This window comes from Cajanus cajan, chromosome 6, assembly GCF_000230855.2.
Source record: "Cajanus cajan strain Asha chromosome 6, NIPB_CcT2T_4, whole genome shotgun sequence".
NCBI classification, from domain to species: Eukaryota; Viridiplantae; Streptophyta; class Magnoliopsida; order Fabales; family Fabaceae; genus Cajanus; species Cajanus cajan.
Genome location: NC_138522.1, coordinates 7,604,695 through 7,617,157, shown reverse-complemented (window position 1 = coordinate 7,617,157; position 12,463 = coordinate 7,604,695).

Here is a 12,463-nt window from a genome sequence, read left to right as displayed (position 1 = left end):
TTGGGAAGGGAGATCTCATTGAAGGTGATCAACCATATTTTGCGATGAAGATTAGTTGTCGACCTTAATGCTAGATCCAAGGTCAACCCTAATCTTTTACCTTAATGGTGTTTTGATATGGGAAAATGTGATGATTAGAAAGGAAGATTTCATTGAAAATAAGTTAGTCAAGTTCTTTTACAGAGATCATTCATTAACATGATTACTTATGTATGTCTTAAGTTGTGATTAAGTGAGAATATTAAAATTCTTTATACACTCTAACCTATTTTCTCTTTTAAAAGTAAACACATTATTTTTCAAAGTGTTGATATTCTTCTTTCATTTAATAAGTATGTAATGACCAACAAATCATTGGTCCAAGTGGTATTGAACTCAATTCCCTTAAATAAGATCTCAGATTTGAGTCTTATATATGAAAAAAAATACATGATTAGGAGGGGAGATCTCATTGAAGGTGACCAGCCTTATTCTCCGATGAAGATTAGTTATCGACAAAATCGACCTTAATGCTAGACCCAAGGTCAACCCTAATCTTTTACCTTAATGGTGTTTTGATATAGGAAAATGTGATGGTTTTTTTTTTTTTGCACTCATCATTTTTTTAAATGCCTAAACTACCATTTACATATTTTGAAACACCCATCTTGCATTCTTTTTTGGAGTGGGTGTTTTAAAACACATAGTTACCATTTTGGAATGGATATTTCAAAACACAATATATCAATATGGAATGAGTGTTTCAAAACACAATATATCATTGTGAAATGAGTGTTCCAAAACAACCATTATCAATTTGGATTTCTTAATTTGTAATGTTAACACCAATCATCAAATAAATAACATATGTTCACATATACATTTCTATCATTCGTGACATGTACAGATAGTACAAGACTCATTCTATGAAAATAGATAAACCTTTAAAACCAAAACTAAAAAGGACAAAAAAGACAACATTTAGTTTACTAAGAGCTCTATGTCCATCTTCTTTGTCGACAAAGTTAACAAAACTAAAATCCTCATTCATATTATTCTTTTGATCAATGACAACATACACTACTAATAGGACCAAAAGGTGCTTACCAACATATAATCAAATAAATAACATACACAATCTCTTTTCCCTCTCTGACCGTCTCATCCACCCCTACCCCTAACCCTCATATCCTTGTTGTGCATATATACATTTCTAACATCTTTGACACCACATGTTAATATAAGCATCTACTCCATATGATTATATGCATATGTGTCCTGAGTCACCATCCTCAAATCATAGTATACATAGATAGAAAATTAAGTATAAAAATATCCTCCATATGGAATGGTATAATAACATTGTAAAGTTAGTAACTTACCATTTCATGATGTATCTCTTGACGATTGGCACTAGATGATGTAACATATATATGTCCTAAGTATTTGCATAAATACAAGTGGAACTCTAGGCAATTGTCCCTAAGGTGGTGGTATCAATAATGGTAGGAGATCCTTTGGTATCATTCCATGTAGCCAACAACAACATTAGAGGATTGCACTACCCATGTTCTAGTAAGTGTTAAGTGGTCTACAAAATGCAACCACCTCTCATCCATCTCAATCGAAGTAGTAGGTACATCTCATAGCTTAGAAGATGATCGAGGAATAGTCTAAATATACCCATATTGGCACAATACTCTCTCTAGAAGTGCAAGTACATCATAGGCTTCCATCTAATGTAACTAGAGTATAATGAGATGGCTTGAAATGACAGTCCTATATGATGGTCATTGTATGAAATCCAAAAAACATTTGTGGTGAATTCATCTAGTTGCGTTCGATATGTGACAACTAGTAATAGTGTTCCAAATTTCCAATGACTCAGATTGTGGATTTATCTTAGTGTAAATGGTAACACAACCCATTAAACCAGCAAATGATAAATGCTCATAAATCAAACCTATGACAATATAATAGTTAATTTTCTTTAATACAATAGTAATTAAAAAAGTTTAAACAAAGTTATTTACTTGAAGTAAGGTCGTGTAATTGACCAACTGCTTGGTGTTAGACATGCAACTTTCAAATAGTTGGTCATATGTATGTCAACATAGCTATGTCCCATGCATAATCTCTACAGCCCCAAAGGTAATAGAAAAACTCCAAAAATGAGACATTAACAAAGGTGAAACTCTTGTTAACAAAAATAGTGAAACAAACTGAATGTAACATGTATGTCTTGGCCACCGATGTACATTATAACTGGGCATACTTGCTATCATAAAAATTCCTTAATCATGATAATCAAACAGACTCACCTTTAATCATGCGAGTCTTAGCACCTCGTCCTCAGTGACACTCAAGAGTTGTGTTAGTGGTGTAATGACATCGTTTGTCGTCACAAGTTCATATGTAAAGAATGCAACAATAACGTGGAGGTGCAACAAAGTAGATACATCATCTAGTGCAATGGTCATATCTCCCACCGATAAATGAAAACAACAAGTCTTCGAATACCATCTCTCAATAAAAGTAGAAAGTAATCCCTTATTTGTCGAGTTTTGCTACAAGTGATAGAAAGGGTAGATTTAGAGCCATCAATAGTATCTCATATATGATGGTGTGGGGGCCCAAAATTGGTCACCTTTCTTCCATAGGATACTAACTTCAACTCTCTATGATCCTAAAAAAATTATATTAAATCATTTCCACGTATATAATTATTATGTCTTCAAATTAGGAAACATTTACATTAGAACTATATCTCCGCTTCCTCAAGCCTTGGGGAAGCCATCTCCTAAGGCAATTACATGTGGAGGCAGCAAGTATTGAGGCTTTTCATGCTCAGGTTGCATATACACATCATGCTCAAGTGCATAATCAACTATTGCACGCATCCTACATGCAAATACAATAGGTTGATGATGTGCAAAATCCTAGATGGTGACATATCTATATCTTTACTCTAAATGTTCTACATGCAAATCATGATGTTTTAGCCCATTTGGGGTTGTTATGAAAATTAATTTCCAATATGAGGTTGTTACAAAGTATTACACCTTTAGGGTAGTTAACATGGAGTGTCACTAGTCAATCCACCAATGTCACAACATTTTTTTAAAAAAAAATTATCGTTAAAAAGGCTCAAAATTTTAACACATGGTGCCAAGACAGTGTCATTAGAGTCAATTATGGGATGACATGTCACACAATTGGCTCCAACGAAACCTTTTTTTTTTGTTTATGTGTGGTGCATTAGACCCTTTCAAAACTTAAATAAATTTATATACATGTCTTACAAGGGATTATTGTGTCACATAATAAAAAAAAATATAACAATGCCCACAACGGGACATTTGGGAAAAAAATATATATATATTTAGGTCACACATAAAAAATTAAAAAAAAAGTTTCATCAAAGTCAATTGTGTGACATATTATTTTGCAATTAACTTTAATAACATTGTCTTTGCGTCACATGTCCAACTTTTTAAACTTTTTTTTTTTTAAAAGTGACATGAGGGTACTTTTGTATAAACTCTAAACAAATATATTTTTTAGCTTATCTTTGAATTCCTTCCGCAAATAAATAATTTTTTTCTTTTTTCTTTTCTATAATATCTAATATATTTTTTTCTATTATCTTCACTTTTGTGTCTAATAATAACAATAATAATAATATTTTTTTCTTCTTCAAGAGTTAAGTTATGTTTTGTAATTATTTTAATTTTTAGATTAATTAAAGTTACTAAAAACACCATTTTAATTCGTTTATTTTTCTAGTTAAATCATTTATAAAATATGGTTTTCTTTATAACTATCAAATAAAGTTTATTTTTATTGTGTTTAGTAATATTTTTTTAATAATTAATCAGTAATAAGTGTAAGACCCGCTTCTTCTTCCTCCTTCCCCTCAACACTCTCATTTTCTCCTCACTTCCTATTCTTTGGTTTCAAATTCTTAGGCTTCCTTGTGGTGATTGTTGTGGTTGAAGGTGCTAAGTAGAGGCGTGAAAAGCTAATTGGAAGCCCAACCCTTCTTCTCCTTTTTTTTCTTTTCCCCGGAGCTCGGATTCTACTTCTCTAAGGTAAGGGAAGTTAGATTGTAAACTTGTTTGCTGCATAGGGATTCTAGGACTCATTGGGAGTAAGAACGTTGAAAATCATTGGTTGAATTTGAAGAAATTCTCATTTTTTGAGGTTTCGGGAAAATTGGGAAAAATGGTGATTTTGATGCGTTTGATGGTTGCATGTTGAAATAGAGCTTGTTTTTGAGCGTATGATGTAAATATAGTTCATTTCATGGATTGCATGTGTTTGAGCTGGCTGATTTGCAGGTTTTTGTATGAAATTTCAAAGTTGTGAGGGTTGCTGTTTGAATTCATGCCGGGCAGAGTTCTTGGCGTCGGGCGTGTGTTCATCAGGGAACTCCATTGTCCAAGCACACTGGGCGCTAGGTTGGTTGCGACGGGCGAGGTTGGGAATGAAAGTCTCTGGATGAATCACGTCGGGCGTGGGGAGAACCGCGTCGGGCGTGATATCAGATAGTGGCTCAAAATTTTGAGTTACTAATACGGTGTCGGGCGTGATTCGATCTCGTCGGTCGTAGAGATTCCTTAAGATCTCTGCTTGGGGTGGCACCGGGCGTGAGACCCTGATGAGGTCTTTGCCTGAGTTGTGCCGAGCGTGATTTTGGTACGTCGGGCTTGAAAGACTCTTAGAAGTCTCTACCTCCCAACACGTCGGGCGTAATGATGATACGCCGGGTGTGTAAGAGCTTTAGAGCTATTGGATTGGGTTCAGGCTGGGCGCGAGTTACTTGCGCTGGGCGTGGAGGTGTTTTATTCTATGATTCAGGAAATGTTGAATTTTGTGATATGATGAAAAGATGTAGTTGTGTGATGAAAGTTGTATGTTGCACTATGTGTTGTAAGATATTATTTTATGCTGTTGAGTTGATCATGCTGTTTAAGTTGTTGAGCTGAGCTGTGCTACTGAGTTGTTCATGTTATTTAAGTTGTTGAATTGAGCTGTGCTGTTGAGTTGTAAGCTGATTAAGCTGTAATGATGAGCTGTTGATCACTAGGAATAAGGGAGATGTTTTCGAAGTTGTTCATCCCATTATGTGGATTGAGAAATTTGTGGTGCTTAGAGAGCCCAATTTGTTGAAAACCCTCCTTGGTAAGTTTTCCCTTGGAGTGGACGTTGTGTTGTTCTCCTCTAGGACTTAGTTGGTCTCATGTGTGGGCAAGGTCGAGGCACACGTGTACAAAGCGACCACGGTATAGGGGCCAAGTCGAGCTATACCGATTACAAGTGGCCAATTTGAGTAAAGTACGAAGTTTGGAACTTAGTTCCTAACCGAGTATCGGAAGGTTGTAGTATTTAGAGGATAGTCGGTAGACTAATCCCATAAGTGACTTAGTTAAGCTAGCTAATTCGTGGTAGGCCTAAACCTAGTTGTTCTATCCTGACATAGTACTATACTTCCTTGTTTAAGTGGCTAAGTCTGAGAAATCGTTATCGTGCTGTGGATTGGCATCTAAATTTGTTGTTTACCTAGCAAGCCCAAAAAGGTTCTTTGTTGTCGGTTCGGTAGGACCTAACCACTTAAACTACTCACCCATGTTGTAGGAGATCTTCGAGTTGAAATACGTGACGACGAATAAGCTGTTGATGTGTTTAATTGATGTTGACATGAGTTGTATATGTGCTGTTGTGAGGTGAAACTGTGATTGAGTTGTGTGTTGTTATGTGTTGTATGTTAAATCTGTTGAGAATGATGATGTTACTGTTAAGTTGAAAGCTGCTTATATATAGAACTATATGTTGATTTCTTTTCACTAGCTTACCCTTGCATGTTTCCATGTGGTTTCGACTGCGATGATTTTACTGTGTATGAGAGCAGAGTAGGGATAGACTAGAGAGTAGTAGTAGGGCTATAGGTGGTAGCAGGAGCTGATTTTTGTGTAGGTTACTCGGTGTAACATTTTGCTAGTATTAGATACTTTGACTTATTGAGCTTGAGACTGGATATATGTATATATATATATATATATATATATATATATATATATATATATATATGCACTCCTTTATATGCATATTCTACTTCTGTGTGGTGCTGTTCTACAGTGTTACGGCCAGGCGGGTCGTTACAATAAGTATCTGATAATTTTTATCAGTAATTTTATATATTATTAATTACATTAATTAATTATAAATTAAGAGACTAAATAGGATTAAAATGTTAGTTATAAATAAATATTAAACAATAATTAATTATTATTAATAATAAACATAAACGAAAGTAATATGTAATTATTGATTATATTAGCTGATGATTTTTTTATTTTGAAAATAATCTGATACGTTTATTAGTACTATATATTTATTTATTTTATTATTGATTATTAAAAATTGATAATTATCATCAATATTCTCATTTATTACATAATTATTTATAATAAAAAAAATTAGTAGCATTTTATTTAATAGTTTAAAAATAAAGTTAAAAATATTTGTTAAAACTTAAAAAATATTAAAATAATAAATGTATAATTATAAGAGTTGTTTGATATGGTACAAAAATTTGTTTATCGGACATTTTGAAAAAAGATTAAAAGTAGGTTTGGTCCTAAGTAACATCTTGAATTATAGTTTTTTTTTTTTTTTTTAACTTTTTTATTTATTTTTATTTGTACAAGTTAGTTTGAAAATGATAATGGAACTTTATACATAAAATTATATAATTGAGTTTGAATTAAATATTTTTAATGAATCTGTCGATGAATATTATACTATAAGAATTATTATATAATCTTTATCTTTTTAACCGAATTATTTATAAATTAGTCTAGAAAAGAAAATTGCACAATTACCAAGTGAGAATAATAATTTGTCCTCTCAATTATAATAATGTATTCTTGAAAAATATTATGATTTTCTTGTGTGCATATTCATCATTTATATATTTAATTTTAATTATTCTACAATATCTCTTATAATTTAGTGATAATTAAATTAGAATATAAAAAATTAATTGTTTCAATCTCTCTTAATAATCATGTTAATATAATGGCCTTTTTTTTAGACCTATAATACAATATAATGAACTTGAAAAATTAAAATTATCACAAAAAATTAATGTCTTAATATTTTCTACTAATTTGTGATAAATATATGTATTCTTCGTATAATTACTATCTATATTTGCTATTTCAATTTTTTACATGTAATTAAATATAATAATTTAACATAATTTCTTTAAAAAAATTACTTATGTTGTTTAATTAAAATAATTAGAATTCGATTCTAACTTTTATAAATGTGGAAAATTTAAATCAGAAGGAAATATTTACTTATTTTTTTGTATCTGTTAAATTTTTTAAAGAGATTGTTTGTATTAAAAAGAAAATACTTCTCGATAATAAAAAGTAATATATATATATATATATATATATATATATATATATATATTTCCAAAACAGCCCCAAATTGATTAAAATGCCTTCTTGTACCTTGTAATATAGATTGTACCTTTTACAACAAATAACAAACCAAGCAACATTGATACAATAATTATAAAAAATAAAAATAAAAAGCCGCAGAGAACACACGAGGGAAAAAAAAAAGCCGCAGACAAAGCCGATGATATTAAAGAAATATAGTAATTTTTCCCCTTTTGTTTCTATTATTATTTTTTTCTCTCGTTATTCTTATTTTTCTCTCATATTTTTTTCTTTCTTCTCTCTTGTTATTTTTGCTTTTTTTTTTTTATTATTTCATTTTATTTTTATTTATCTCTCATTTGTCTCTTCTTTTTTTGTCTCATATTCTTTTTTTTTCTCTCTCTTTCTCTCTCTCTCTTTTCTTGCTTCTCTTTCTCTTTCTTCCTTATCTCTTTTCTCTTTCTTGTCTATCTCTTTTCTCTTTTTATTCATCTATGTAATATTCTGAAATTTTTTATATAATATTATAAATTTCTTTATCATTATCTTATTTTTAAAATAAATTTTTTAAATTTTTAGTTACCATATTTAATATTTTTTAAAATTTTTAGTTACCATATATAAAATAAATAGATAAATACTGATATTTTATTTTTGAAACCTTATAAAATTTTATATTTTCATTAGACTAAAAAAATGTATAATATTCAATTATATTATAAATATTTATAATATTTTTTTAATAATAACTTAATTATTATAATTACATGCGAAACAAATTAGATATATTATAATTTATATAATAACATATATATAATATGGAATGATTCAATGACTTGTTTAGTTATGCATAAAAACCACAAATCCTGCAGCGGTAGATAAAAATTATCTACTTATCTACGGGAAAATTGGAGAAAAGAAGGAGTGAACAAAAAAAAAATTACTTGGTTTTTTTAACACTAAGGTAAGGAGGAGGAGATCTTTATCCTTTTAAAATTTTCTATACTATTATGTTTGTTTATTTATGTTATATCTATGTATATTTATTTAATGAGGTGTTCCTAACCTTATTTACTTACTTAATCTGAAATATTTTTTACTCTTAATAATTAATAAAGTGTTTCTAGTCAATGGTCTTTAATTATTTTATGATGTTTATCACTTTCATTTACTTGATTAATATTCTTTAATACATTCCATTTACGTAAATTATATTATATTAAATTTTAAATAATTAAAAATACTCAACTTATTTAGTTTAATTATTAATATTAATTATAATATAGTTTGTTAAAATATCTTAAACTCATTTTGTTATTTTTTCATGCATTTATAAAGATAAATATTATCCTATGGCCATACGAATGAAAATTTGAATTAATTTATAGTTAGAGATTTACCTTGGGGATTTAAATGAGTAAAAATTTAAGATGAAATAACCTTTAGTTATTTGTTATTATAATGCTCATTTATCATGACTAGTCACTATAAACATAATTCAATTTTTTATTATATCAAGAAGAATTAATATTTCATTTAGTATTGGTTAAAAATAATTTTATGCATATTGTTTAGTTATTGATATTTATTAGATAATTATTCTCACTCCTTATTTTTCTTGTTTAAAATATTTAATTATAATAGAAAATAGATGGATTTACCAACTGTACCAAGTCCTTTCACTTTCGTTATCACTGTCATTTTTTCAGGTACCAGTTGGGGCGTGAACGCAACTGCAAATGTCGTTACATTTCAGGACATAGGAGTATCGACTTTTGTATTTTCACCAATCCAACAAAGCCCTATTATTATAGATGGTCAAATAGTAGTCACTTTCTATCTTCTCCCAGCTAATCACGTTAACCCAATAGTAAATCTGTATCAACCTAATATGTAAACATTGTAATAAAAATGTGAGAAATAAGTAGTTTATACTTACATACGTTATTGTAAATATTTTAAAATAGTACGTGATGTAAATATAAACTAACTATATGTACATAAGTTCACAACATCTTCTTTATTTTTATATAAAATATTATTAAAATATAGTTGTGTTAATAATGCATAAGAAATATATATTTAATATTATGTTTAATATTATATAAATTTGGCGTTACAATCTCTCATTTATCTTTTCTTCTTCCTCTGTCTTTTTTTTCATTATATATAAACTGATGTATAATTTATCAATATTTATTTTTTAATTATTAAATATTTAAAATAATTTTTGTATTATTAAATATTATCTATTGTTAATTTTTTTAAATTATTAAAATTTAACTATTTATTTTTAATAAAATTTAATATTGAAATATAAAATTTTGAAATATATATTAAAAAGACTTTGTAGGTCATAATAATGACCCTCAAAATGAAAATAAAATTTTTAATTTACGTCATGCATCCTTAAGAAATGTGATTGAGAGGATATTTAATATTTTTCAATCATGTTTCACAAATTTTAAGTCAAAATCTTCATTTCTGTTTAAGATATAAGCTAAACTTATATTAATATGTAACACTACATAACTTTTTTTTACAAAGGATATCGTTCTAATGAATTTTTAATTGAATTAGCGGATGAATCTTCATCTTCAATATTATCAATTAATGAAGACTATAATTTTAAACATATTTCAGACTAAGTGCATAAAAGAGAATATGTCAATGCATTAAGAATTAGTATAAGGAGGGTGTATTGGATTAGGATTTTAAAGGACTTTTTTAGTTAAAAAAAATCATGCGGATTTTAAAAGACTTTGCAGGATTTTCATGACTTTTAAGATTTTGCAGGATTCTATAAGACTTAAAATCAGGATTTTAATGGATTCTGCAAGACTTTTAAATCAGGATTTTAATGGATTCTGTGGGATTTTGTAGAATTTTTGTGGAGTTTTGACATTTGATAAGATTTAAAAAAAAAAATTCATACATTCAAATTTAAAAAGAGTCAAAGACAAAAATAATATAAAAATAATAATGTCTAGATAAATAATAATAATAATAATAATAATAATAATAATTGTCCATAATATCCTATCCTCTTTTTATAGCATCTACTATCAATTGTAACAATTCATCGGAATCCTCCTTATTCCAAGCTTCATATTTTTTTTCTTTTCCTTTTCCTTTATTATTTCCTTGTAAATCTCCCATTTGAATTACTAAAACAATATATGTTGAAAACTAGTTATATAAATAATTATGGATAAGAGACAAAATCAATAAAATTATATTATTATTTTTAGAAGCACACCAATCATACAAGATCAAATATATCTTGGCTATCCCAATGGATCAAATACCTCAGCCATTATAAAAAAAAAACATGCAAAAACAGAAATATAGAAACATAAGATAATTTTTTATATAAAAAAATCAGTATATTTGATACTGGAAAAATATTTAGATATATAATTTTTTTATATAAATAAAAGTATTTAGATATAGAGAATATATATATATATATATATAATTTTAGTTATATATTATATGATAATTTTTAACGATATTTATAAATGTAAATTATTCTAACAAATATTTTAACAATATTTCCTTTTTTAAAAAAAAATAAGCTAACGAAGGCATAAATCCTAAACCCTAAAAAATTAGATACTACAATGTCTTATGTTAATTTTCTTTTTTTAAAATATATAAAAAAAAATCCTAATTTTACAATATAAAAATAAAAAGAAAAATTCATAGTAAAAAAAATAAAATAATTGTTGAGTCATAAAATGAGGAAGGATAAAAGTAACAAATTAAGGGAATGAGAGAGATCGCAATTTTTATGCTGAGAGGGTTCTTCTCCCAATTAAGATTCATTTTCATCTCATTCTACTCACAGAAACCCTAACAAATTCATCTTATATATATATATATATATATATATATATTGTAGAGATTATGATATCAATTTCATCTTTCACCTTTTTCTTTTCTTGACGTGTGTTATAAAAAAAATTATCACTTGAAAGTTAAAATTTCAATTGTTTTTTTGTGTTATATAAAGGAACAAATTCAACTACATAGAATAAAATAAAGCAAGTCAATTAAAGAGAACTAACAGAAAAATATAACAAGTCAATGACACTATCATTTACATATCAGAGTTTCACAAAATAGGGGAATGAGATGAGAACAGTACTACAATATTATATATGAGCAATGAATAATAGTGTAGTATTATTAGTAGAGAAAAAAATGGAGAAGACAGGAGCATAGAAAAAAAATATGAAAAATTCACTTGAAAATTCTTGAAACACTTGAAAAGTCACTTCAAACAATCCTTCAAAATCCGATGGGTTTGGATAAGATTGTTTTATGAATCTGGTATTTATAGATAACACTAGAAAGTCCTTCAAAATCCATCTCATACAACAATCCTTTAAAATCTTTATATTTTTGAATACCAATGGATTGTTTTTAAGTTGTAAAAAATCTCAAATGAATACCAGTGAATTTTAATGGACTCTTTAAAAAATCTTGAAAATCCAGATTGAATACCACTGGATTGTTTTTAAGTGACATAAAATCCTGATTGAATACCAATGGACTTTTTTACTCAAAAAAAATCTTTTAAAATCCTACGAAATCCTAAACCAATACACCCCCCTAAATTTAAATATGTAAAGAAATGTTACTAGTTAAGAAAATATTAAAGTCAACTATTTATTAAAATATAAAAATAATTATTTGTTAAAAGATATAAAAAATTGTGTTAATTTTACTTTTCTTTATTATTTATGTTGTATTTTTTTTTATTAAATATTGTAATATTGCAAATTTAAGGTTTAGGATTTAATATTGCTAATCCAAGTTTTCCAATGAAATTCATAAAATCCTTTATAATCTTATAATATAAATTTATTAAAATTTATTAAAATTTAAATTACAAAGTCTTAATTAAAATTCAAGTTGAAGTCTTTAAAAAAAAAAATCTTAAAAGTCATGACATTCCTACAAAATGTTTTAAAATCCATTAAAATTCACGAGGCTTTTTCATGTTAAATTTATTTTTCGAAATC